This window comes from Drosophila takahashii, unplaced genomic scaffold (genome assembly GCF_030179915.1).
Source record: "Drosophila takahashii strain IR98-3 E-12201 unplaced genomic scaffold, DtakHiC1v2 scaffold_134, whole genome shotgun sequence".
Classification (NCBI taxonomy): Eukaryota; Metazoa; Arthropoda; class Insecta; order Diptera; family Drosophilidae; genus Drosophila; species Drosophila takahashii.
In genome coordinates this window covers 47501-70194 of record NW_027221652.1, presented here as the reverse complement: position 1 = coordinate 70194, position 22694 = coordinate 47501, and the positions used below count along the sequence as shown (strand labels likewise).

Sequence of the window (22694 nt, the reverse complement as noted above, 5' to 3'; positions counted from 1 at the left end):
AAGGAGGTTGCGCCCGCCCTGGGCGTTAGGGTTCATGAGGTGCGTGAGCTGAAGAGAGGCGGTGCTATTATTCGCACGCCATCTCGAGCAGAAATGACCAAAGTTGTCGCATCTGCAAAGTTCGCTGAGGTGGGCCTTAAGGTGTCGAGGAATCCGATTATAAAACCTCGGGTGATTGTGCAAGACGTTGACACCACCATAGGACACGAGGAATTTATGCTGGAACTCAAAGAGAAAAACTTTGAGGATTGGTCGATGAAGCAGTTTCAGAAAGCGGTGGTTTTGACCACAAAGCCCTGGTCTACTGCCAACGGTGCCACAATTAACGTGACACTGGAAGTAGGACGACCAGGCGCTGAGCCTTCTAGATGGTGGCAGAGTTTACATCAAGTGGTTCTCTTATCGCTGTCGGCGGCAAGTGCGCACCTACGCGTGCCATAATTGCCTGGGATTCGACCACAAGATTGACAACTGCAGGTATACGAAGCAGGTCTGCCGTCAGTGCGGACAGGATGGCCACAAAGCGGTACAATGTTGTAACCGGTGGATTGCCGTAACTGCCGGCATAAAGGGCTTCCCTCAGGACATTATATGCTCTCGGGAGGTTGCCCGATATACGGCGCGGTGATAGCAAGGGTGCAAGCTAGACATTAATATGTTCAGCTTCATCCAAGCAAATTGTGGCAAAGGCCGTTGCGCTTTCATCGAGCTTGCCAAGCAGGTGAGAGATGCTGGCCACCTGTTCGCACTAGTCCAGGAGCCCTACGTGGACACAGCTGGAAGAATGACTGGACTCCCTGGAGGGATGAGGGTCTTCGCAGACAAGAGGAGGAAAGCCGCAATCATAGTGGATGATGCAAATGCCATCTGCATGCCCATCGAGAGCCTGACGACGGAGTACGGAGTGTGCGTGAGTGTCACGGGAAGATACGGCACTATCTTTCTGGCCTCCGCATACTGCCGGCATAGAGCTGCTCTGGAGCCCTACACCGACTACCTGGATTCGGTCCTGCTGCTGGCCAGCACGACACCGACAATCCTTGGAATAGATGCTAACGCCGTGTCCCCCATGTGGTTTAGTAAATCTCCACCCAACTCTGGAGATAGTCATCGTCGCGAACGGGGACAGCACTTGACCGAGTGGATCATTGCAAGCGGTGCCTGTGTGCTCAACACAGCCAGCCAGGTGTTCACGTTCGATAATATTCGCTCCAGTAGTGATATCGACGTGACCTTCGCCAACGACGCAGCGCGAGCATGGGCTATGTTCGAATGGAGAGTCGACTTCTGGGATCTCAGTGACCACAACATTATCACTGTTGAGGTTACTCCAGATCCCAATAGGGCCGTTGAGAGCCTAGCTCCGGTACCGCAATGGAGACTCTCCAATGTAAGTTGGCGAAGATTCGGTGAGGAGCTAAGGAGTGCAGCAAGAGGTCTCGAGGAACTGGAGGAATCGCCGTTGGACGAACGAGTGTCTGCCCTCCGCTCTACCGTACAGGACGTGTGCGACAGAGTGATGGGGCGCAGGATGCCTGCAGAAAGGAGAAAAGTAATATGGTGGAATCCTGAACTGAGTACCAAACGCCAAGAGGTTCGGAGACTGAGGCGGAGGCTGCAGGAAGCTCGTCGGAGTGGTACCGATGATGCTGTGCAACTTGTTGCTGGTCTGAGGCTTGCTTCAGCCCAGTACAAGAAGCTTATCCTGACGACAAAGGAGCAAAACTGGCGGGACTTCGTGGGACGGCACAAAGATGATCCATGGGGGCACGTCTACCGAATATGCCGAGGCCGGAAGAAGACAACCGATCTCGGATGTCTTCGGTCGAACGGCGCGCTTATCGTAAATTGGCTCGACTGCGCAAACGTGCTTCTTCGCCACTTCTTTCCAGTTGCGGAGTCGACTGCACGCGTGGACGTACACCCTGGTGCCCCGCCAATTCTCGAATCCTTCGAGGTGGCGACCTGCGTCTCCAGGCTGAAAAGTCGGAGATCTCCGGGTATGGATGGCATCACGGGTGGCATCGTCAAGGAGGTATGGCGTGCCATTCCGGAACACCTGACGTCGCTGTACTCTCGATGCCTCTCGGAAGGATACTTCCCTGACGAGTGGAAGCACCCGAGAGTGATACCGCTGGTAAAGGGGCCTGATAAGGACAGGAGCGATCCTTCGTCCTATCGTGGCATATGCCTTTTGCCAGTGTTCGGAAAGGTGCTCGAAGGACTCATGGTGAATCGACTCAAGGATGTGCTACCGGATGGCTGCAGATGGCAATTTGGATTTCGGCCTGGACGCTGCGTGGAGGATGCCTGGAGGCATGCCACAACCACAGTTGACAACACCACGTCGCAATACGTCCTTGGAATTTTTGTCGATTTCAAGGGAGCATTCGACAATGTGGAGTGGAGCGCAGTGCTCGATCGGCTTGTCGACGTCGGCTGTCGTGAGATAAGCTTGTGGAAAAGCTACTTCTCCGGCCGAAGGGCAAGCATCATCAGCAGGTATGAAGCAGCCACAGTCTCGGTTACACGGGGCTGCCCGCAAGGGTCCATTAGTGGTCCATTCATTTGGAACCTTCTGATGGATGTGCTGCTTCAGCGCCTAGAGCCACATTGTGCTGTGAGCGCGTATGCAGATGATTTGCTACTTTTCGTTGACGGGAATTCCCGTGCTGATCTGGAGCGAAAAGGCGAGCAGTTGATGAGCATCGTGGGAGCCTGGGGATCTGAAGTTGGAGTGAGCGTGTCCACCAGCAAGACGGCAATCATGTTGCTGAAAGGGAAGCTTTCGCAACGAAGGAGACCAACGGTGCGTTTTGCTGGAGCAAGCCTACCGTATGTCGAAAAATACCGGTACCTGGGCATCTTAGTCGGCGAGCGGTTGAGTTTCCTCCCGCATATCTCGGCAATTCGAGATCGGCTGACTGGAGTCGCCGCGGGGCTAGCACGGGTGCTTCGAGTCGATTGGGGACTCAGTTCCCGCGCAAAGAGGACCATATATAGGGGACTCATGATGCCATGTGCACTCTTTGGTGCCTCGGTCTGGTACAAGGCGGTGAGTAGGGGTAAATCCCTAAAACTCCTCACCTCGTGCCAGAGGACCATCCTTTTGGGATGCCTACCGGTATGCCGCACAGTGTCCACCGTGGCACTGCAGGTGCTTGCTGGTGCTCCTCCAATGGATCTTGACGCTCATCGGTCTGCTTTGAAGTTCAAACTACGGAAGGAAATCCCCCTGGATACCAACGACTGGCTGCATGGACTGGATATGACCGGGATGAACTGGAAGGACAAGATGGCTCTGCTAGACGAGCGTCTGCTAAATGAGTGGCAGCTCAGATGGGATAGCGCGGATCACGGGCATGTGACTCGCGAATTCTTCCCAGAGGCAGCGTTTGTCTACAAGAGGAAAGACTTTGTCTTTACTCTAAAAGCCGGATTCTTACTGACAGGACACGGGTCGCTAAACGCATTCTTGCACGACAGGACTCTCAGCACCACGACCGCATGCTCATGTGGGGAGGTTGACGAGAGCTGGCTTCACGTGTTATGTGAATGCCGGCTGTACAATGAATTGCGTGACCTCGATGCTCTCGGAATTGTCCAGGACCAAGGAAGATGGATCGTCGCGGGAGTAGTAGAGACCCCAGAACGGATGCGTCTCCTAGAAGTTTTCGCGGATGCTGCCTTTTTGAGGCGAAGGATGGCTACGACGGATGGAAGGCGAACCACAGGCGCTGGGCTCTAGCCCAACTCACCCCTGCTGTGTGGCTAGCGGCGAAGAATTCTACCACAGCTTGTCATAGCTTGTCGTAGGAGGCGACTAATATGGCATGGGTGCCCCATCCGAGCTTGTCGGAGCTTAAGGGGTGAGGCCTACCGAGCCTGTAATTTCGGTACCACGGGTTGAGCAGTTCCAAGGCTGCTCATTGAGGTCGGCCCCCTAGTGGGAGTATCGTGGTGGCTGTGGTTGACACCCATATCGCGGGTAGAGCCTTCGGGCTCGACGTGGAGTTGCGTCATACAACTCGGGTGCTGTGACCCAAAGATCAGTAGGGATTTAGATAGATCCTGCTCCTCAGCAAGGGGGAATGCTTGCCCGACAAGAGCATTCAAATTGCTACCGGGGTGGTTGCTATGTACATAGCTATAGCTTCTAGTCCGGGGCGTTGGTCTGGCGCTTAACCTAGGACACATTGCACTATACACTCACTTGTGGGTGTATAAGAGTGCCGTGGTTGTAATCCCTTCAGTGTGGAACACGCCACGTTAAATAAGCTTCGGAGGGATCCGATGGACACCTGTCCCTATCTACTATCTAGCGAAACCACAGCCAAGGGAACGGGCTTGGAATAATTAGCGGGGAAAGAAGACCCTTTTGAGCTTGACTCTAATCTGGCAGTGTAAGGAGACATAAGAGGTGTAGAATAAGTGGGAGATATTAGACTTCGGTTTGGTATCGTCAATGAAATACCACTACTCTTATTGTTTCCTTACTTACTTGATTAAATGGAACGTGTATCATTTCCTAGCCATTATACGGATATATTTATTATATCTTATGGTATTGGGTTTTGATGCAAGCTTCTTGATCAAAGTATCACGAGTTGTTATATAATCGCAAACAAATTCTTTAATAAAACGGTGCATTTATGTATTTTTGATTTGAAAATTTGGTATAACTCCAATTACTCAGGTATGATCCAATTCAAGGACATTGCCAGGTAGGGAGTTTGACTGGGGCGGTACATCTCTCAAATAATAACGGAGGTGTCCCAAGGCCAGCTCAGTGCGGACAGAAACCACACATAGAGCAAAAGGGCAAATGCTGACTTGATCTCGGTGTTCAGTACACACAGGGACAGCAAAAGCTCGGCCTATCGATCCTTTTGGTTTAAAGAGTTTTTAACAAGAGGTGTCAGAAAAGTTACCATAGGGATAACTGGCTTGTGGCGGCCAAGCGTTCATAGCGACGTCGCTTTTTGATCCTTCGATGTCGGCTCTTCCTATCATTGTGAAGCAAAATTCACCAAGCGTTGGATTGTTCACCCATGCAAGGGAACGTGAGCTGGGTTTAGACCGTCGTGAGACAGGTTAGTTTTACCCTACTAATGACAAAACGTTGTTGCGACAGCATTCCTGCGTAGTACGAGAGGAACCGCAGGTACGGACCAATGGCACAATACTTGTTCGAGCGAACAGTGGTATGACGCTACGTCCGTTGGATTATGCCTGAACGCCTCTAAGGTCGTATCCGTGCTGGACTGCAATGATAAATAAGGGGCAATTTGCATTGTATGGCTTCTAAACCATTTAAAGTTTATAATTTACTTTATAAACGACAATGGATGTGATGCCAATGTAATTTGTAACATAGTAAATTGGGAGGATCTTCGATCACCTGATGCCGCGCTAGTTACATATAAAAGCATTATTTAATACAATGACAAAGCCTAGAATCAATTGTAAACGACTTTTGTAACAGGCAAGGTGTTGTAAGTGGTTGAGCAGCTGCCATACTGCGATCCACTGAAGCTTATCCTTTGCTTGATGATTCGATAATAAACATAAATTTAATTGTGTTTATTTTGTTTGGCTTTTTTAAGTCAGAATATATATATATATAAAATATATATATATAAAATAATAATTATATTTAAATAAATTTTATTTAAATATATTTAACAATGGTAGCCATATGTATCGTCATCCTATTAGTGACGCGTATACAAATATTCTAAGTCCGAACATGCAAATAAGAGACATATGCAAGTATATGTACCTCTTAAGGTAGCCAACTGAATCGTCATCCTATTAGTGACGCGTATAAAAATATTCTAAGTCCGAACATGCAAATAAGAGACATATGCAAGTATATGTACCTCTTAAGGTAGCCAACTGAATCGTCATCCTATTAGTGACGTGTATAAAAATATTCTAAGTCCGAACATACAAGTAAGAGGACATATGCAAGTATATGTACCTCTTAAGGTAGCCAACTGAATCGTCATCCTATTAGTGACGTGTATAAAAATATTCTAAGTCCGAACATACAAGTAAGAGACATATGCAAGTATATGTACCTCTTAAGGTAGCCAACTGAATCGTCATCCTATTAGTGACGTGTATAAAAATATTCTAAGTCCGAACATGCAAGTAAGAGACATATGCAAGTCAATGTTCCTCTTAAAATAGATGATTGAATCGTCATCCTATTAGTGACGTGTATAAAAATATTCCAAGTCCAAACATGAGTTATATGGATATGAAAATAATATTAAGTTCTAGTATGGATATGAAAAAAAATGAGTTATATGGATATGGGAAAAATAACAAGTTCTAGTATGGATATGAAAAAAATGAGTTATGTGGATATGGGAAAAATAATAAGTTCTAGTATGGATATGAAAAAAAAAATGAGTTATATGGATATGGAAAAGAATACAGAGTTCTAGTATGGATATGGAAAAATGAGTTATATGAATATGGGAAAAATGATAAGTTCTAGTATGGATATGAAAAAATATTGAGTTATATGGATATTAAAGAAATAATAAGTTCTAGTATGGATATGGAATAAAATGAGTTATATAGATATGGCAAAAAATAATGTTCTAGTATGGATATGAAAAAAATTAGTTATATGAATATGGGAAAATTTATAAGTTCTAGTATGGATATGGGAAAAATAATAAGTTCTAGTATGGATATAAAAAAATATTGAGTTATATGGATATTAAAGAAATAATAAGTTCTAGTATGGATATGGAAAAAATTAGTTATATTGATATGCTAAATAATGAGTTATATGCATATGGGAAAAATACTAAGTTGTAGTATGGATATGGGAAGAATACTGAGTTCTAGTATGGATATGGGAAAAATAATCAGTTCTAGTATGGATATGAAAAAATATTGAGTTTTATGGATATTGAAGAGATAATAAGCTCTAGTATGGATATGGAAAAAATTAATTATATTGTAATAGTAAATAATAAGTTATATGGATATAGGAAGAAAATTAGGTTCTAGTATGGATATGAAAAAAATTAGTTCTATGGATATGGGAAAAATAAAAAGTTCTGGTATGGATATGGAAAAATATTAGTTATATGGATATTAAAGAAATAATAAGTTCTGGTATGGATATGGAATAAAATGAGTTGTAGAGATATGGCAAAAATATAATGTTCTAGTATGGATATGAAAAAAATTAGTTATATGAATATGGGAAAATTTATAAGTTCTAGTATGGATATGGGAAAAAGAATAAGTTCTAGTATGGATATGAAAAAATATTGAGTTATATGAATATTAAAGAAATAATAAGTTCTAGTATGAATATGGAAAAATATTATTTATATTGATATGGTAAATAATGATTTATATGGATATGGGATAAATACTAAATTCTAGTGTGGATATGGAAAAAACGAGTTATATGGATATGGGAAAAATAATAAGTTCAAGTATGGATATGGAAAAAAATTAGTTTAATAGTTATAGGTATGGAAAAAAAATTAATTATATAGATATAGAACAAAAAATAAGTTATATGGATATGGTGGCATCAGGACGAAATATGCCCAATTTACATACACCGGAGCGCAGTACGATAAATACCCAATATTTAGACGTCGTGGCCAAAAACATATATAGGGAGGCAGTGCTCGCCGACCGGCCGTATTGTTCAAAATTTATGTTTATCATATTATTTTGGCAATGCTATATATAAATGATATCTTATACATATAATTCAATTATAGCGATATGGAAATACCATATTATATGTATAAAGAAAAAAAATGTATAATAAAATATACATTGACATACAAATATGGCTAGTTGTATGGATATGCCGTATTCATTATATGGATACGGCATATAGATTATATAAATATGACCAAAAAATATTTTATATTGATATGGCAAATAAAGAAATTACTTGAATATGGAAATAAAAGAAGTTATATTGATATGGAAGAAAATAATGAGTCATATAGATATGTTGGCATCAGTACGAAATATGCCCAATTTACATACACCGGGGCCGCAGTACGAAAAATACCCAATATTTAGACGTCGTGGCCAAAAACATATATAGGGAGGCAGTGCTCGCCGACCGGCCGTATTGTTCAAAATTTATGTTTATCATATTATTTTGGCAATGCTATATATAAATGATATCTTATACATATAATTCAATTATAGCGATATGGAAATACCATATTATATGTATAAAGAAAAAAAATGTATAATAAAATATACATTGACATACAAATATGGCTAGTTGTATGGATATGCCGTATTCATTATATGGATACGGCATATAGATTATATAAATATGACCAAAAAATATTTTATATTGATATGGCAAATAAAGAAATTACTTGAATATGGAAATAAAAGAAGTTATATTGATATGGAAGAAAATAATGAGTCATATAGATATGTTGGCATCAGTACGAAATATGCCCAATTTACATACACCGGGGCCGCAGTACGAAAAATACCCAATATTTAGACGTCGTGGCCAAAAACATATATAGGGAGGCAGTGCTCGCCGACCGGCCGTATTGTTCAAAATTTATGTTTATCATATTATTTTGGCAATGCTATATATAAATGATATCTTATACATATAATTCAATTATAGCGATATGGAAATACCATATTATATGTATAAAGAAAAAAAATGTATAATAAAATATACATTGACATACAAATATGGCTAGTTGTATGGATATGCCGTATTCATTATATGGATACGGCATATAGATTATATAAATATGACCAAAAAATATTTTATATTGATATGGCAAATAAAGAAATTACTTGAATATGGAAATAAAAGAAGTTATATTGATATGGAAGAAAATAATGAGTCATATAGATATGTTGGCATCAGTACGAAATATGCCCAATTTACATACACCGGGGCCGCAGTACGAAAAATACCCAATATTTAGACGTCGTGGCCAAAAACATATATAGGGAGGCAGTGCTCGCCGACCGGCCGTATTGTTCAAAATTTATGTTTATCATATTATTTTGGCAATGCTATATATAAATGATATCTTATACATATAATTCAATTATAGCGATATGGAAATACCATATTATATGTATAAAGAAAAAAAATGTATAATAAAATATACATTGACATACAAATATGGCTAGTTGTATGGATATGCCGTATTCATTATATGGATACGGCATATAGATTATATAAATATGACCAAAAAATATTTTATATTGATATGGCAAATAAAGAAATTACTTGAATATGGAAATAAAAGAAGTTATATTGATATGGAAGAAAATAATGAGTCATATAGATATGTTGGCATCAGTACGAAATATGCCCAATTTACATACACCGGGGCCGCAGTACGAAAAATACCCAATATTTAGACGTCGTGGCCAAAAACATATATAGGGAGGCAGTGCTCGCCGACCGGCCGTATTGTTCAAAATTTATGTTTATCATATTATTTTGGCAATGCTATATATAAATGATATCTTATACATATAATTCAATTATAGCGATATGGAAATACCATATTATATGTATAAAGAAAAAAAATGTATAATAAAATATACATTGACATACAAATATGGCTAGTTGTATGGATATGCCGTATTCATTATATGGATACGGCATATAGATTATATGGATATGACCAAAAAATAATTCATAAAGAAATTATATGAATATGGCAGAAATAATTGGTTATATTAATATGATCAAATAATACTTTATATAAAAAAGTGAATATCTTTGGTTGGGTGGCAAAGAGAATTAAATATGCCCGATATATAGACGTCGTGGCCAAAAACTACTATAGGGTGAAGTGCTTGTCTGTTGGTCTATATATATACATATAATATTTTATGCGTACACATTATTATTATAGATAGTTAATATCTATCGTATGGGTGGCAAACGGAATTAAATAATTTCGATATTTAGACGTCGTGGCCAAAAACTACTATAGGATGGTCAGTGGTTGTCCACCAATTAATTATTGAACAAACCATATGAATATCATATGCTGTTGTCAATATAATGTATATCAATAATAATAAAAAATAAGGATGGTACAGTAAGTAGTCCATCTACTATTGAACAAAATATATTATAATATATACTTTTGTTATCAATAGAACAACATATATTAAAATCAAAATATTATCCGTATAAATTTGTTTCTTAAATGAAATTAAGACTTGGCTACGCGGTTAATATTATAAACCCATGATAATAAGGTGAAACAGAGGTCAAGTTTCTATTATATATAGAATAACAAATTGTTTCCGACTTTTATCGTTAATCTTTGGTGGCAGGTATATATGATAATTTATATTAAATTATTATATCCCCTGTCGTTTGGGCACAGAGTATCGCTTGCCGGTACAATGTGTTTACAAAAAGCATTATAATAAAATATAATTGCAATATTAGTGATCAAAATAATTTCATATGCGCTCGGTTTTATATCATATATTACCAGAGAGTTATATGGAAAAGATAAATTTTAAATTTATCATCAAAATGCAAATGATTTAACTCAATATTTATATTGGTTAAACAAAAATTGTACATGTGTGGATACAATAATTATGTATGTTGAACAAAAATGATATTTTAGAATGAAATATGTATATATAATATAATAAAAACTTATAGAAAGAACAATATATATTGAAAATTGTGTTATAAAAAAGTTGTACTTTTTCTTTAACATCAATTATAAACTTGTTATATTAGTGGCGAAACAAGTAAAAATTAAAGAACGTATACGAATGCCATATAAAAATGGCCGTATTCGAATTAAAATAGAATTATTTCACAAAGCAAAAAAAAAATATTGAATTAAAATCAATATTTAAGAAAAACCGAACATATAAAATGGAAATAAAATCTATTATATTTATATTACTAATTTCTATTCAAAAAATATGAATGAAATATGAACGAAAACATTATTCTGGTTGATCCTGCCAGTAGTTATATGCTTGTCTCAAAGATTAAGCCATGCATGTCTAAGTACACACGAATTAAAAGTGAAACCGCAAAAGGCTCATTATATCAGTTATGGTTCCTTAGATCGTTAACAGTTACTTGGATAACTGTGGTAATTCTAGAGCTAATACATGCAATTAAAACATGAACCTTATGGGACATGTGCTTTTATTAGGCTAAAACCAAGCGATCGCAAGATCGTTATATTGGTTGAACTCTAGATAACATGCAGATCGTATGGTCTTGTACCGACGACAGATCTTTCAAATGTCTGCCCTATCAACTTTTGATGGTAGTATCTAGGACTACCATGGTTGCAACGGGTAACGGGGAATCAGGGTTCGATTCCGGAGAGGGAGCCTGAGAAACGGCTACCACATCTAAGGAAGGCAGCAGGCGCGTAAATTACCCACTCCCAGCTCGGGGAGGTAGTGACGAAAAATAACAATACAGGACTCATATCCGAGGCCCTGTAATTGGAATGAGTACACTTTAAATCCTTTAACAAGGACCAATTGGAGGGCAAGTCTGGTGCCAGCAGCCGCGGTAATTCCAGCTCCAATAGCGTATATTAAAGTTGTTGCGGTTAAAACGTTCGTAGTTGAACTTGTGCTTCATACGGGTAGTACAACTTACAATTGTGGTTAGTACTATACCTTTATGTATGTAAGCGTATTACCGGTGGAGTTCTTATATGTGTTTAAATACTTGTATTTTTTCATATGTTCCTCCTATTTAAAAACCTGCATTAGTGCTCTTAAACGAGTGTTATTGTGGGCCGGTACAATTACTTTGAACAAATTAGAGTGCTTAAAGCAGGCTTCAAATGCCTGAATATTCTGTGCATGGGATAATGAAATAAGACCTCTGTTCTGCTTTCATTGGTTTTCAGATCAAGAGGTAATGATTAATAGAAGCAGTTTGGGGGCATTAGTATTACGACGCGAGAGGTGAAATTCTTGGACCGTCGTAAGACTAACTTAAGCGAAAGCATTTGCCAAAGATGTTTTCATTAATCAAGAACGAAAGTTAGAGGTTCGAAGGCGATCAGATACCGCCCTAGTTCTAACCATAAACGATGCCAGCTAGCAATTGGGTGTAGCTACTTTTATGGCTCTCTCAGTCGCTTCCCGGGAAACCAAAGCTTTTGGGCTCCGGGGGAAGTATGGTTGCAAAGCTGAAACTTAAAGGAATTGACGGAAGGGCACCACCAGGAGTGGAGCCTGCGGCTTAATTTGACTCAACACGGGAAAACTTACCAGGTCCGAACATAAGTGTGTAAGACAGATTGATAGCTCTTTCTCGAATCTATGGGTGGTGGTGCATGGCCGTTCTTAGTTCGTGGAGTGATTTGTCTGGTTAATTCCGATAACGAACGAGACTCAAATATATTAAATAGATATCTTCAGGATTATGGTGTTGAAGCTTATATAGCCTTCATTCATGGTGGCAGTAAAATGTTTATTGTGTTTGAATGTGTTTATATAAGTGGAGCCGTACCTGTTGGTTTGTCCCATTATAAGGACACTAGCTTCTTAAATGGACAAATTGCGTCTAGCAATAATGAGATTGAGCAATAACAGGTCTGTGATGCCCTTAGATGTCCTGGGCTGCACGCGCGCTACAATGAAAGTATCAACGTGTATTTCCTAGACCGAGAGGTCCGGGTAAACCGCTGAACCACTTTCATGCTTGGGATTGTGAACTGAAACTGTTCACATGAACTTGGAATTCCCAGTAAGTGTGAGTCATTAACTCGCATTGATTACGTCCCTGCCCTTTGTACACACCGCCCGTCGCTACTACCGATTGAATTATTTAGTGAGGTCTCCGGACGTGATCACTGTGACGCCTTGTGTGTTACGGTTGTTTCGCAAAAGTTGACCGAACTTGATTATTTAGAGGAAGTAAAAGTCGTAACAAGGTTTCCGTAGGTGAACCTGCGGAAGGATCATTATTGTATAATATCCTTACCGTTAATAAAAAAATTTGTTAATACAAATTTAATACAAATTACCAATATATATATATATATACATAATAATTATAATAATAATTATACCAAAAATATGATCTTAAAAGTAAAAGATCAAATAAATTTCGAACAAGCAAATCGAAATATTGTAATAATATAATATTATTACAAATAAATTAAATAGAAACAAACATAAAATTCGAACAAGCAAATCGAATTATTAATATAATAAAATATATTTTATATATTTATTATAAACTTTTGTGTGTATATGGACCATAATATACACGCGTTGCGAGATGTATTGGCCAACTAATTTGATGATGATCATACATTGGATAATGCAACAACCTAAAATATACAATGTTGTACCTGGTTTCAGGTTAATGTTTTATATAAAATTATCAATATATATTAACAAACAAATGCCATTACAAATAATACTTTGATATATATTGTTTATATAAAACTAAGACATTTCGCAGCATTTATTTTAGGTATATAAATACATTTATTGAAGGAATTGATATATGCCAGTAAAATGGTGTATTTTTAATTTCTTTCAATAAAAACATATTTGACCAAATTTAAAACCAATATTATAAAACTCTAAGCGGTGGATCACTCGGCTCATGGGTCGATGAAGAACGCAGCAAACTGTGCGTCATCGTGTGAACTGCAGGACACATGAACATCGACATTTTGAACGCATATCGCAGTCCATGCTGTTATGTACTTTAATTAATTTTATAGTGCTGCTTGGACTACATATGGTTGAGGGTTGTAAGACTATGCTAATTAAGTTGTTTATACAAATTTTATAATAAAATTTTATAAGCATATGGTATATTATTGGATAAAAATAATTTAATTATTTTATTCATAATATTAACAAATATATGAAAAACATTATCTCACAATAGTAATTAAACTTTGAGAAAAACGAAGAGGAATATTTTCTTTTTCAATCAAATAATACTGAGAAATGTCTAGCATAAAATATTATCTAGAATTGTCTCTTATTAATGATTTGAAATATGAAAAACGTTGACAATATTATTATTCTTCGTTAATTCGTTACAAATAAATGCCATTAATATATATATACGTCAGCTTTAAACGAATTTAATAAAATGTTTTATCATTATATATAAAGAATTAATTGCAAATAAAAGTTATATACAACCTCAACTCATATGGGACTACCCCCTGAATTTAAGCATATTAATTAGGGGAGGAAAAGAAACTAACAAGGATTTTCTTAGTAGCGGCGAGCGAAAAGAAATCAGTTCAGCACTAAGTCACTTTGTCTATATGGCAAATGTGAGATGCAGTGTATGGAGCGTCAATATTCTAGTATGAGAAATTAACGATTTAAGTCCTTCTTAAATGAGGCCATTTACCCATAGAGGGTGCCAGGCCCGTATAACGTTAATGATTACTAGATGATGTTTCCAAAGAGTCGTGTTGCTTGATAGTGCAGCACTAAGTGGGTGGTAAACTCCATCTAAAACTAAATATAACCATGAGACCGATAGTAAACAAGTACCGTGAGGGAAAGTTGAAAAGAACTCTGAATAGAGAGTTAAACAGTACGTGAAACTGCTTAGAGGTTAAGCCCGATGAACCTGAATATCCGTTATGGAAAATTCATCATTAAAATTGTAATATTTAAACAATATTATGATAATAGTGTGCATTTTTTCCATATAAGGACATTGTAATCTATTAGCATACCAAATTTATCATAAAATATAACTTATAGTTTATTCAAATTAAATTGCTTGCATTTTAACACAGAATAAATGTTATTAATTTGATAAAGTGCTGATAGATTTATATGAATACAGTGCGTTAATTTTTCGGAATTATATAATGGCATGATTATCATTGATTTTTGTGTTTATTATATGCACTTGTAGGATTAACAATGCGAAAGATTCAGGATACCTTCGGGACCCGTCTTGAAACACGGACCAAGGAGTCTAACATATGTGCAAGTTATTGGGATATAAACCTAATAGCGTAATTAACTTGACTAATAATGGGATTAGTTTTTTAACTATTTATAGCTAATTAACACAATCCCGGGGCGTTCTATATAGTTATGTATAATGATATTTATATTATTTATGCCTCTAACTGGAACGTACCTTGAGCATATATGCTGTGACCCGAAAGATGGTGAACTATACTTGATCAGGTTGAAGTCAGGGGAAACCCTGATGGAAGACCGAAACAGTTCTGACGTGCAAATCGATTGTCAGAATTGAGTATAGGGGCGAAAGACCAATCGAACCATCTAGTAGCTGGTTCCTTCCGAAGTTTCCCTCAGGATAGCTGGTGCATTTTAATATTATATAAAATAATCTTATCTGGTAAAGCGAATGATTAGAGGCCTTAGGGTCGAAACGATCTTAACCTATTCTCAAACTTTAAATGGGTAAGAACCTTAACTTTCTTGATATGAAGTTTAAGGTTATGATATAATGTGCCCAGTGGGCCACTTTTGGTAAGCAGAACTGGCGCTGTGGGATGAACCAAACGTAATGTTACGGTGCCCAAATTAACAACTCATGCAGATACCATGAAAGGCGTTGGTTGCTTAAAACAGCAGGACGGTGATCATGGAAGTCGAAATCCGCTAAGGAGTGTGTAACAACTCACCTGCCGAAGCAACTAGCCCTTAAAATGGATGGCGCTTAAGTTGTATACCTATACATTACCGCTAAAGTAGATGATTTATATTACTTGTGATATAAATTTTGAAACTTTAGTGAGTAGGAAGGTACAATGGTATGCGTAGAAGTGTTTGGCGTAAGCCTGCATGGAGCTGCCATTGGTACAGATCTTGGTGGTAGTAGCAAATAATCGAATGAGACCTTGGAGGACTGAAGTGGAGAAGGGTTTCGTGTGAACAGTGGTTGATCACGAGTTAGTCGGTCCTAAGTTCAAGGCGAAAGCCGAAAATTTTCAAGTAAAACCAAAAACGCAATATATACAAATCAAGCTAATATAATATACTTGAATAATTTTGAACGAAAGGGAATACGGTTCCAATTCCGTAACCTGTTGAGTATCCGTTTGTTATTAAATATGGGCCTCGTGCTCATCCTGGCAACAGGAACGACCATAAAGAAGCCGTCGAGAGATATCGGAAGAGTTTTCTTTTCTGTTTTATAGCCGTACTACCATGGAAGTCTTTCGCAGAGAGATATGGTAGATGGGCTAGAAGAGCATGACATATACTGTTGTGTCGATATTTTCTCCTCGGACCTTGAAAATTTATGGTGGGGACACGCAAACTTCTCAACAGGCCGTACCAATATCCGCAGCTGGTCTCCAAGGTGAAGAGTCTCTAGTCGATAGAATAATGTAGGTAAGGGAAGTCGGCAAATTAGATCCGTAACTTCGGGATAAGGATTGGCTCTGAAGATTGAGATAGTCGGGCTTGATTGGGAAACAATAACATGGTTTATGTGCTCGTTCTGGGTAAATAGAGTTTCTAGCATTTATGTTAGTTACTTGTTCCCCGGATAGTTAGTTACGTAGCCAATTGTGGAACTTTCTTGCTAAAATTTTTAAGAATACTAATTGGGTCAAACCAATTAGTTCTTATTAATTATAACGATTATCAATTAACAATCAATTCAGAACTGGCACGGACTTGGGGAATCCGACTGTCTAATTAAAACAAAGCATTGTGATGGCCCTAGCGGGTGTTGACACAATGTGATTTCTGCCCAGTGCTCTGAATGTCAAAGTGAAGAAATTCAAGTAAGCGCGGGTCAACGGCGGGAGTAACTATGACTCTCTTAAGGTAGCCAAATGCCTCGTCATCTAATTAGTGACGCGCATGAATGGATTAACGAGATTCCTACTGTCCCTATCTACTATCTAGCGAAACCACAGCCAAGGGAACGGGCTTGGAATAATTAGCGGGGAAAGAAGACCCTTTTGAGCTTGACTCTAATCTGGCAGTGTAAGGAGACATAAGAGGTGTAGAATAAGTGGGAGATATTAGACTTCGGTTTGGTATCGTCAATGAAATACCACTACTCTTATTGTTTCCTTACTTACTTGATTAAATGGAACGTGTATCATTTCCTAGCCATTATACGGATATATTTATTATATCTTATGGTATTGGGTTTTGATGCAAGCTTCTTGATCAAAGTATCACGAGTTTGTTATATAATCGCAAACAAATTCTTTAATAAAACGGTGCATTTATGTATTTTTGATTTGAAAATTTGGTATAACTCCAATTACTCAGGTATGATCCAATTCAAGGACATTGCCAGGTAGGGAGTTTGACTGGGGCGGTACATCTCTCAAATAATAACGGAGGTGTCCCAAGGCCAGCTCAGTGCGGACAGAAACCACACATAGAGCAAAAGGGCAAATGCTGACTTGATCTCGGTGTTCAGTACACACAGGGACAGCAAAAGCTCGGCCTATCGATCCTTTTGGTTTAAAGAGTTTTTAACAAGAGGTGTCAGAAAAGTTACCATAGGGATAACTGGCTTGTGGCGGCCAAGCGTTCATAGCGACGTCGCTTTTTGATCCTTCGATGTCGGCTCTTCCTATCATTGTGAAGCAAAATTCACCAAGCGTTGGATTGTTCACCCATGCAAGGGAACGTGAGCTGGGTTTAGACCGTCGTGAGACAGGTTAGTTTTACCCTACTAATGACAAAACGTTGTTGCGACAGCATTCCTGCGTAGTACGAGAGGAACCGCAGGTACGGACCAATGGCACAATACTTGTTCGAGCGAACAGTGGTATGACGCTACGTCCGTTGGATTATGCCTGAACGCCTCTAAGGTCGTATCCGTGCTGGACTGCAATGATAAATAAGGGGCAATTTGCATTGTATGGCTTCTAAACCATTTAAAGTTTATAATTTACTTTATAAACGACAATGGATGTGATGCCAATGTAATTTGTAACATAGTAAATTGGGAGGATCTTCGATCACCTGATGCCGCGCTAGTTACATATAAAAGCATTATTTAATACAATGACAAAGCCTAGAATCAATTGTAAACGACTTTTGTAACAGGCAAGGTGTTGTAAGTGGTTGAGCAGCTGCCATACTGCGATCCACTGAAGCTTATCCTTTGCTTGATGATTCGATAATAAACATAAATTTAATTGTGTTTATTTTGTTTGGCTTTTTTAAGTCAGAATATATATATATATAAAATATATATATATAAAATAATAATTATATTTAAATAAATTTTATTTAAATATATTTAACAATGGTAGCCATATGTATCGTCATCCTATTAGTGACGCGTATAAAAATATTCTAAGTCCGAACATGCAAATAAGAGACATATGCAAGTATATGTACTTCTTAAGGTAGCCAACTGAATCGTCATCCTATTAGTGACGTGTATACAAATATTCTAAGTCCGAACATACAAGTAAGAGACATATGCAAGTATATGTACCTCTTAAGGTAGCCAACTGAATCGTCATCCTATTAGTGACGCGTATACAAATATTCTAAGTCCGAACATGCAAATAAGAGACATATGCAAGTATATGTACCTCTTAAGGTAGCCAACTGAATCGTCATCCTATTAGTGACGCGTATAAAAATATTCTAAGTCCGAACATGCAAATAAGAGACATATGCAAGTATATGTACCTCTTAAGGTAGCCAACTGAATCGTCATCCTATTAGTGACGTGTATAAAAATATTCTAAGTCCGAACATACAAGTAAGAGACATATGCAAGTATATGTACCTCTTAAGGTAGCCAACTGAATCGTCATCCTATTAGTGACGTGTATAAAAATATTCTAAGTCCGAACATACAAGTAAGAGACATATGCAAGTATATGTACCTCTTAAGGTAGCCAACTGAATCGTCATCCTATTAGTGACGTGTATAAAAATATTCTAAGTCCGAACATGCAAGTAAGAGACATATGCAAGTCAATGTTCCTCTTAAAATAGATGATTGAATCGTCATCCTATTAGTGACGTGTATAAAAATATTCCAAGTCCAAACATGAGTTATATGGATATGAAAATAATATTAAGTTCTAGTATGGATATGAAAAAAATGAGTTATATGGATATGGGAAAAATAACAAGTTCTAGTATGGATATGAAAAAAATGAGTTATGTGGATATGGGAAAAATAATAAGTTCTAGTATGGATATGAAAAAAAAATGAGTTATATGGATATGGAAAAGAATACAGAGTTCTAGTATGGATATGGAAAAATGAGTTATATGAATATGGGAAAAATGATAAGTTCTAGTATGGATATGAAAAAAATATTGAGTTATATGGATATTAAAGAAATAATAAGTTCTAGTATGGATATGGAATAAAATGAGTTATATAGATATGGCAAAAAATTTAATGTTCTAGTATGGATATGAAAAAAATTAGTTATATGAATATGGGAAAATTTATAAGTTCTAGTATGGATATGGGAAAAATAATAAGTTCTAGTATGGATATAAAAAAATATTGAGTTATATGGATATTAAAGAAATAATAAGTTCTAGTATGGATATGGAAAAAAATTAGTTATATTGATATGCTAAATAATGAGTTATATGCATATGGGAAAAATACTAAGTTGTAGTATGGATATGGGAAGAATACTGAGTTCTAGTATGGATATGGGAAAAATAATCAGTTCTAGTATGGATATGAAAAAATATTGAGTTTTATGGATATTGAAGAGATAATAAGCTCTAGTATGGATATGGAAAAAATTAATTATATTGTAATAGTAAATAATAAGTTATATGGATATAGGAAGAAAATTAGGTTCTAGTATGGATATGAAAAAAATTAGTTCTATGGATATGGGAAAAATAAAAAGTTCTGGTATGGATATGGAAAAATATTAAGTTATATGGATATTAAAGAAATAATAAGTTCTGGTATGGATATGGAATAAAATGAGTTGTAGAGATATGGCAAAAATATAATGTTCTAGTATGGATATGAAAAAAAATTAGTTATATGAATATGGGAAAATTTATAAGTTCTAGTATGGATATGGGAAAAAGACTAAGTTCTAGTATGGATATGAAAAAATATTGAGTTATATGAATATTAAAGAAATAATAAGTTCTAGTATGAATATGGAAAAATATTATTTATATTGATATGGTAAATAATGATTTATATGGATATGCGATAAATACTAAATTCTAGTGTGGATATGGAAAAAACGAGTTATATGGATATGGGAAAAATAATAAGTTCAAGTATGGATATGGAAAAAAATTAGTTTAATAGTTATATGGTATGGAAATAAAATAATTATATAGATATAGAACAAAAAATAAGTTATATGGATATGGTGGCATCAGTACGAAATATGCCCAATTTACATACACCGGGGCCGCAGTACGAAAAATACCCAATATTTAGACGTCGTGGCCAAAAACATATATAGGGAGGCAGTGCTCGCCGACCGGCCGTATTGTTCAAAATTTATGTTTATCATATTATTTTGGCAATGCTATATATAAATGATATCTTATACATATAATTCAATTATAGCGATATGGAAATACCATATTATATGTATAAAGAAAAAAAATGTATAATAAAATATACATTGACATACAAATATGGCTAGTTGTATGGATATGCCGTATTCATTATATGGATACGGCATATAGATTATATAAATATGACCAAAAAATATTTTATATTGATATGGCAAATAAAGAAATTACTTGAATATGGAAATAAAAGAAGTTATATTGATATGGAAGAAAATAATGAGTCATATAGATATGTTGGCATCAGTACGAAATATGCCCAATTTACATACACCGGGGCCGCAGTACGAAAAATACCCAATATTTAGACGTCGTGGCCAAAAACATATATAGGGAGGCAGTGCTCGCCGACCGGCCGTATTGTTCAAAATTTATGTTTATCATATTATTTTGGCAATGCTATATATAAATGATATCTTATACATATAATTCAATTATAGCGATATGGAAATACCATATTATATGTATAAAGAAAAAAAATGTATAATAAAATATACATTGACATACAAATATGGCTAGTTGTATGGATATGCCGTATTCATTATATGGATACGGCATATAGATTATATGGATATGACCAAAAAATAATTCATAAAGAAATTATATGAATATGGCAGAAATAATTGGTTATATTAATATGATCAAATAATACTTTATATAAAAAAGTGAATATCTTTGGTTGGGTGGCAAAGAGAATTAAATATGCCCGATATATAGACGTCGTGGCCAAAAACTACTATAGGGTGAAGTGCTTGTCTGTTGGTCTATATATATACATATAATATTTTATGCGTACACATTATTATTATAGATAGTTAATATCTATCGTATGGGTGGCAAACGGAATTAAATAATTTCGATATTTAGACGTCGTGGCCAAAAACTACTATAGGATGGTCAGTGGTTGTCCACCAATTAATTATTGAACAAACCATATGAATATCATATGCTGTTGTCAATATAATGTATATCAATAATAATAAAAAATAAGGATGGTACAGTAAGTAGTCCATCTACTATTGAACAAAATATATTATAATATATACTTTTGTTATCAATAGAACAACATATATTAAAATCAAAATATTATCCGTATAAATTTGTTTCTTAAATGAAATTAAGACTTGGCTACGCGGTTAATATTATAAACCCATGATAATAAGGTGAAACAGAGGTCAAGTTTCTATTATATATAGAATAACAAATTGTTTCCGACTTTTATCGTTAATCTTTGGTGGCAGGTATATATGATAATTTATATTAAATTATTATATCCCCTGTCGTTTGGGCACAGAGTATCGCTTGCCGGTACAATGTGTTTACAAAAAGCATTATAATAAAATATAATTGCAATATTAGTGATCAAAATAATTTCATATGCGCTCGGTTTTATATCATATATTACCAGAGAGTTATATGGAAAAGATAAATTTTAAATTTATCATCAAAATGCAAATGATTTAACTCAATATTTATATTGGTTAAACAAAAATTGTACATGTGTGGATACAATAATTATGTATGTTGAACAAAAATGATATTTTAGAATGAAATATGTATATATAATATAATAAAAACTTATAGAAAGAACAATATATATTGAAAATTGTGTTATAAAAAAGTTGTACTTTTTCTTTAACATCAATTATAAACTTGTTATATTAGTGGCGAAACAAGTAAAAATTAAAGAACGTATACGAATGCCATATAAAAATGGCCGTATTCGAATTAAAATAGAATTATTTCACAAAGCAAAAAAAAAATATTGAATTAAAATCAATATTTAAGAAAAACCGAACATATAAAATGGAAATAAAATCTATTATATTTATATTACTAATTTCTATTCAAAAAATATGAATGAAATATGAACGAAAACATTATTCTGGTTGATCCTGCCAGTAGTTATATGCTTGTCTCAAAGATTAAGCCATGCATGTCTAAGTACACACGAATTAAAAGTGAAACCGCAAAAGGCTCATTATATCAGTTATGGTTCCTTAGATCGTTAACAGTTACTTGGATAACTGTGGTAATTCTAGAGCTAATACATGCAATTAAAACATGAACCTTATGGGACATGTGCTTTTATTAGGCTAAAACCAAGCGATCGCAAGATCGTTATATTGGTTGAACTC

At 36.3% G+C, this 22694-nt stretch overlaps 4 non-coding genes across 4 annotated transcripts in view; all 4 read left to right on the top strand.

Annotated features, from left to right (window-relative positions):
• The first annotated feature begins 10988 nt into the window (after window positions 1-10988).
• LOC138914169 (small subunit ribosomal RNA) lies at window positions 10989-12983 on the top strand. The gene has a single exon (XR_011420038.1). It is a non-coding gene; the product is annotated as a small subunit ribosomal RNA (ribosomal RNA).
• A 623-nt stretch (window positions 12984-13606) lies between these two features.
• LOC138914182 (5.8S ribosomal RNA) lies at window positions 13607-13785 on the top strand. Its single transcript, XR_011420047.1, has one exon. It is a non-coding gene; the product is annotated as a 5.8S ribosomal RNA (ribosomal RNA).
• Window positions 13786-14183: 398 nt separating this feature from the next.
• LOC138914173 (large subunit ribosomal RNA) lies at window positions 14184-18140 on the top strand. The gene has a single exon (XR_011420041.1). It is a non-coding gene; the product is annotated as a large subunit ribosomal RNA (ribosomal RNA).
• A 4298-nt stretch (window positions 18141-22438) lies between these two features.
• LOC138914168 (small subunit ribosomal RNA) overlaps window positions 22439-22694 on the top strand; it is a 1995-nt gene continuing 1739 nt past the window's right edge. Inside the window, exon 1 of the ribosomal RNA XR_011420037.1 lies at window positions 22439-22694. This exon is cut by the window's right edge and continues 1739 nt beyond it. This is a non-coding gene — a ribosomal RNA (small subunit ribosomal RNA).